The following is a 6000-nucleotide window of genomic DNA, read 5'->3' on the forward strand; positions in this document are numbered from 1 at the left end:
CGACCAGTCAACTGCTTCCCACTCGCTCTTTCCTGCATTGTCTTCCACGCTTTCAAATAATAGCTGCCTCCCTCTCGTCTAAAAATGGCATTTAGCCTGGTCCTTTCGGCTCTTTCTTTTTTATTTTACCAACTAAAAATGGCATTAAACCTGGTCCTTGCAACTCTCTCTTTTTTTTACCAACTAAAAATAGCATTTAACCTGGTCCTTTCAACTTTTTTTTTATCAACTAAAAATGGCATTTAACCTGGTCCTTTCAACTTTTTTTTTTATCAACTAAAAATGGCATTTAACCTGGTCCTTTCAACTTTTTTTTTATCAACTAAAAATGGCATTTAACCTGGTCCTTTCAACTTTTTTTTTTTTTGTCAACTAAAAATGGCATTTAACCTGGTCCTTTCGACTCTCTCTCTCTCTCCCTCTTTTTTTTTTTTTTATCAAATGAGAGAACGAAAATGGGTCAGATCGAGAATGAATGGGAGATGACGGCAGTCGATACTGAACAAGCAGTAAATAGCAGTGCTTTGCGTGGATGACGTGGAAATGTTAAAAACAAAGCCGGATAAACGTTCGAAATAAAACACAGTCAAACGTTTGAAACAACGTCAGTGGAACGTTCAGTACAAAGGCAGGATATTGTTGGGATGAAAGGGTTCTGTTGTACTTCGGTGGAATTTGTATCTGTTTTTGGCTTTTTGTACTGTTTTTTTTTTTTTTTGGCTTTTGTTGCTCGTATTGTGTTTGTTTATGGTCTGTATCACGTTTCGTATTCATTGTTTTCTTCTTGATAGATTCAAAGAAGAATTAGTATATATATATATATATATATATATATATATATATATATATATATATATATATATATATATATATATATATATATATGTATATATAATGAATATATAAAATATATAATATAATATATATGTATATATATAAATGTATAACTGAAAATAGAAAATATGGAACGTGATGAATATATAATAGTCTGCAAAATAAAGGACTAAATAGAAAGGCCTTGCAGTGCTCCATTGTTTCTCTTTCCTTCAAGTGACTTTTATTTAGTCTGCTAAATAAAGGACTATAAGTCGATATATATATATATATATATATTGTTTATATTATATATATGGATTTTGTGTAATGTGTGTATGTATGTATGTATATGTGTGTGTTTGTTTTAGAACTGAAATTTACGTAAATCAGACCTGACTAATGATAAATTTGTACTTTAAAAAAATAGCATTAATAGTGGTTACAAGAGTGTCTCTATAAACTCTAGGCTTGTTTTCTAACTTTGCAACATCAATGAAAACCCATCTTCATGATGTGTGTGTGTGTTTGCAGTGCTTTCGTAAACCCCCTCCCTCCCCAAAAAAAATAAGTATTTGTTGTGCTGTAACGTAAACAAGCTGCCAGATCCGTAGCGAGTGAAGGGAGTATGTTTATTTACAAATAGCTTTTCAACCCAATAACTTTTTCCTGCCCAGATAGAAAATAGACAGGAATATGAGCTGACCTCGTAGGGAGGGATACACTTTCCTCCTGAAGGAAGGGGATACCGTAGTGGGGGTTAGTGCCATGGTGCACTATAGGCATTACTTAAGGATCTTTGCAACCCCTTTCGTTCCTTTTACTGCACCTCCGTCCATATTCCCTTCCATCTTACTCTCCACCCTCTCCTAGTAGTTGGTCCATATAGTGCAACTGTCAAGTTTTCCTCCTGTTACACCTTTCAGACCTTTTTACTGTCAATTTCCGTTTCAGCGCCGAATGACCTCATAGGTCCCAGTTCTTGGCCTCTGGCCTAAATTCTTTATTCAGTTCAATTCAGTGTAGGGGAATTAGAAAGTCAGGGAAAGCGGAAACAACAAGAGAATCCCACTGTTAGGCTATGGAGGTCGCCGAACCTTGCGATCCGACCTTTTTAGATTTTATATTAATATAAAAAAAGTCTTTTCTTGAGGTGTATTTGATTCTAGGCTGTCAAAGTATTGATCTCAAGAAGTGAATGAAATTTGACAGGTTTTATTTTTGAATATTTTTGACCATCTATTTTGGTAATGATAATTTTTTTCTAGCACGCTGAGTTGTAAGTTGCTATTTATGAATATTACCGTCATAATCTATTACGCGTGTATTTAGATTATTTACTTCAGGTAAATAGTTAAAAAATACGTAACTAAAACAATATTTTATATTGAAAACAACCGTTATTTATACATAATTGATAACATCATAATTGTCTTTCATTTTGTATCGTTATTATTAATACTGAATATAATCGTCATAATATTGTTAAGTACACCGCAGTCGACATGATAGTAATCGATTAATGACTAATTTTATTTTATTAAAGTGATACTAATTTTTTTACGACGTAATTTTTCTTCCATTGCAATCGGAAGATTCTTCTCTGTTTTTGTGTTGCATGACGGGAGTTTTTCTCAGTCTCTCTCCGCTCTCCCGACGTGTTTGCGCGCGCGCATTTCCAACCCATCTCTTGATTAACGATCGTTGCTGTGCTTCTGTACCTCATCAATCGGGGTAGTAAATGTTATGGTTTAAGAATAAGCTACAATATTTGTCTTAGAGAGAGAGAGAGAGAGAGAGAGAGAGAGAGAGAGAGAGAGAGAAATGTTATGGATTAAGAATATTCTAAAATATTTATCTTAGTGTGAGAGAGAGAGAGAGAGTAGAAATGTTATGGTTTAAGAATATTCTAAAATATTTATCTTAGTGAGAGAGAGAGAGAGAGAGAGAGAGATGAGTTTAGAGAATGAGCTAGAAATAGTTATCTTATGATTTAAGAATGAGCTAAAATATTTATCTTAGACAGAGAGAGAGAGAGAGAGCAGTAATGTTATGGTTGAAGTATAAACTAGAATATTTATCTTAGATAGATAGAGAGAGAGAGAGAGTAGTAATGTTATGGTTGAAGTATAAACTAAAATATTTCTTTTAGAGAGAGAGAGAGAGAGAGAGAGAGAGAGAGAGAGAGAGAGAGAGAGAGAGAGGCTGGATAGATGAAACTGGGACCGCGCCATAGCTTTGGATAATACGACCTCGAGGTTGTGTTAATGATTGAGGGTTGCATTTCGTGGCGAGGTTGGGAATGATGAAAAATAAAAGCTCTCTCTCTCTCTCTCTCTCTCTCTCTCTCTCTCTCTCTCTCTCTCTCTCTCTCTCTCTCTCTCTCTCTCAAACTCGACTGCTCTAGCTCCGTCATGTATTAGCCTCGATCAGATCAAATCGAAAATTGTTGAAACATATTTTACATTTCCAGGTTTCCTCTCTCTCTCTCTCTCTCTCTCTCTCTCTCTCTCTCTCTCTCTCTCTCTCTCTCTCTCTCTCCTAAAACTCGACTGCTCTAGCTCCGTCATGTATTATCCTGCACGGGAACACTCGATCAAATCAAATCGGAAATTGTTGAAACATATTTTACATTTCCAGGTTTCCTCTCTCTCTCTCTCTCTCTCTCTCTCTCTCTCTCTCTTGGTAGGACATCTGAATGGGTCCCCACAGTAGTTCTGAACTCGCTTCTCGTAATGAATAGTTCATAATAAAAAATAATAATACTTTATTTTTCAGTTTTTGTAGGATGCCGAATCATTTCTGACGAAAATACCTTCGATGAATTGGCTTATTTCCCAGTACTTGTCTCTTTTCTCTGTGTTCATTAAAAGGGATTTTGTCTTTTAAATGTTTTTAGTCTATCTTTATATACACCAGAAAGTGTTTTAAGAAGACATGGCAGAAATATTACAACAAGGAAAGAGGTAGGAATTAAGATTTTTAATGTACGAGTATACAGTTTTAATAATATCACCTATGTAATGAAACAAAGTGAAATGAGCAGATAACAGTTAATTTGTGACATTTGACATGTGATATATTATAACGTAGTGTGAATAATATAAGCCGTTATTGTCAACTGACGAGTGGAGACCATAATTCGGACAAAAGCCCCAGACATTTCCTCTTATTCCAAGCCTTAGTGGGATAAGATATAAGCAGATGCGGGTTAGGGAAGAGGGGGGTACCTGTCTCGAGACGGCGTTGGTGGGGGAGGGGGGAGAGGAGGAGAGTAAATGAAGCACAGTAGAAGAGTAAAGGAGTGGGGCATCTCTCTCTCTCTCTCTCTCTCTCTCTCTCTCTCTCTCTCTCTCCAGCAACCAAAGCTTTCATTTTCAAGTTTGAAGGAGTGCTCTAAGGCTGTATACTGCATCTCCTTCAGTATTTGTAGTGTCGTGTGGAAACACATTACAAGCAGGACTTACTAAGGACACAAGAGATCCTTTTAAAAAGGGGAGGAGGGGGAGATTGGAAAGTAGGGTGGGGGGGTCCTGGCCCCCCCCCTCCTCTTGTCCCCAAATTTGAGATATGGTTTGGGAACTCATTAGCCCCTCGCCACTTTGAGGCGTGAGGTTCTCGAGTGTGATTTGCCCAACTTAATGAAGTTGATCTCATTTTCCTCTCCGGTTTTAATTACTCGTTTGGTTCATTTCTAAGTTGGGTCGTAAATGCGCGGTCGTTGCAGATAGGTCATTTTCCCGCTTGCGTGCTTGTGCTTTGGCCAAGGCTGGTTTTATTATGCGGTAAAAGGGACTCTTGAGCTGTTGTGGCAATTTTAGAGACATACACAGATGCATTTTACTGTCCCAGGTGCTGCATTGTTATATGGCATGGATCAATGGACCACTCTCACAACCCACCCACGCTCTCTCTCTCTCTCTCTCTCTCTCTCTCTCTCTCTCTCTCTCTCTCTCTCTCTCCAACCCTATTCCGTATTCAATATGCGGGCCCTTTCTTCGCATGAGCGAGCGTTCCAATTTTCGGTTTTCTTCCTTTTTGGCGCTGACGTCGATGACCTTTGTCATTGTGACGTCAGGATATATATATCAAATGTCTTGTGAATGATTTATGGCGGTGAGTAGACGGATCTGACCATTTTTTAGTGTGTCACAGCAGTCCTTCGGAAGGAGAATTTTACTTCTGGCAATGATATCTTTTGTACATTTTTACTTTTGTCGTTTTACGTGGTTATTCTTTTTTGCTGATCTTCCATTCACTTCGTTCGTGTTAATTTTTGATGTTTTTGTTTTTTATTTTTATTTTCATTTGGGCTTTCAAGCTTTCAATCTGATTATTCTGTATGTATTCCGCCCTGGTATGCTTTTCACTGTGTTGTAAAATTGTTGATATACACAGCACTTAAGTGCTCCGGTCTTTTATTCGTTATTTATCATATGGTTTTCACTGGGATATTTGAGTTGCTGATTTATTGCCACACTTTTCTTCATATGGATAATCGGTTAGATATTTTATGTGTCCTGGTAACCGCATCCATGTCTGTACTCGCTGATAATCTGTTGAAGTCTTTATGCATTAATAGTTTTTTTTTTTTTAATTGCTTATCTGCTCCAAACTTCTCTTATTTACATGTATCAGTATTTTCGTATTTATGTTTTCACTATTAAAATGATTTTTTCTTAATTATACATGTAGCTGATATGACCTGCACTTCCAGTTTTTAGAATGAATATTTTTTTTGTAGCATTTTCCTGTTAAACTTTCCATTTTTATATACTAATAATTCCTATGGCTAAGCGAGTCCCGGATCTAAAATTTCTTATTTTCGAATAACCAGAATATTTTTGGCAATATTTTTTTTCATCTTTGTTTTTCATTTGAAGGTCTGGAGTCATGCTTTTTTTATTCATTCCAGTCTCCAATGTCACTACACATCGGTCAAGGGGCTTATTCCCAAGGACATCGTGACACCAAGGCGTTTGTTAATTAGTCCCCAAGCCAATCAGTCAAACAAACTTTGTGCTTGTATTCAATGCACTCCCTTTGATGTAGAAATCCCCGGCTGATTTCATTATGCGCATTGGTAATTCCCAAAGGGTTTTTTTTATCGTTATTATCCAAGTCCATTCAAACCATAAAGCATTTTTTTTTTCGAACCGATCTCTATCATCCAGGACATGACATGAA

General features: G+C 36.6%; 1 protein-coding gene across 18 annotated transcripts in view; it reads left to right on the forward strand.

The window, feature by feature from the left end:
• Positions 1-6000, forward strand: part of LOC136830685 (calcium/calmodulin-dependent protein kinase kinase 1-like) — a 426905-nt gene that overhangs the window by 248790 nt on the left and 172115 nt on the right. The gene's annotated exons all lie outside the window — the stretch shown is intronic.

Source organism: Macrobrachium rosenbergii, chromosome 47 (assembly GCF_040412425.1).
Source record: "Macrobrachium rosenbergii isolate ZJJX-2024 chromosome 47, ASM4041242v1, whole genome shotgun sequence".
Classification (NCBI taxonomy): Eukaryota; Metazoa; Arthropoda; class Malacostraca; order Decapoda; family Palaemonidae; genus Macrobrachium; species Macrobrachium rosenbergii.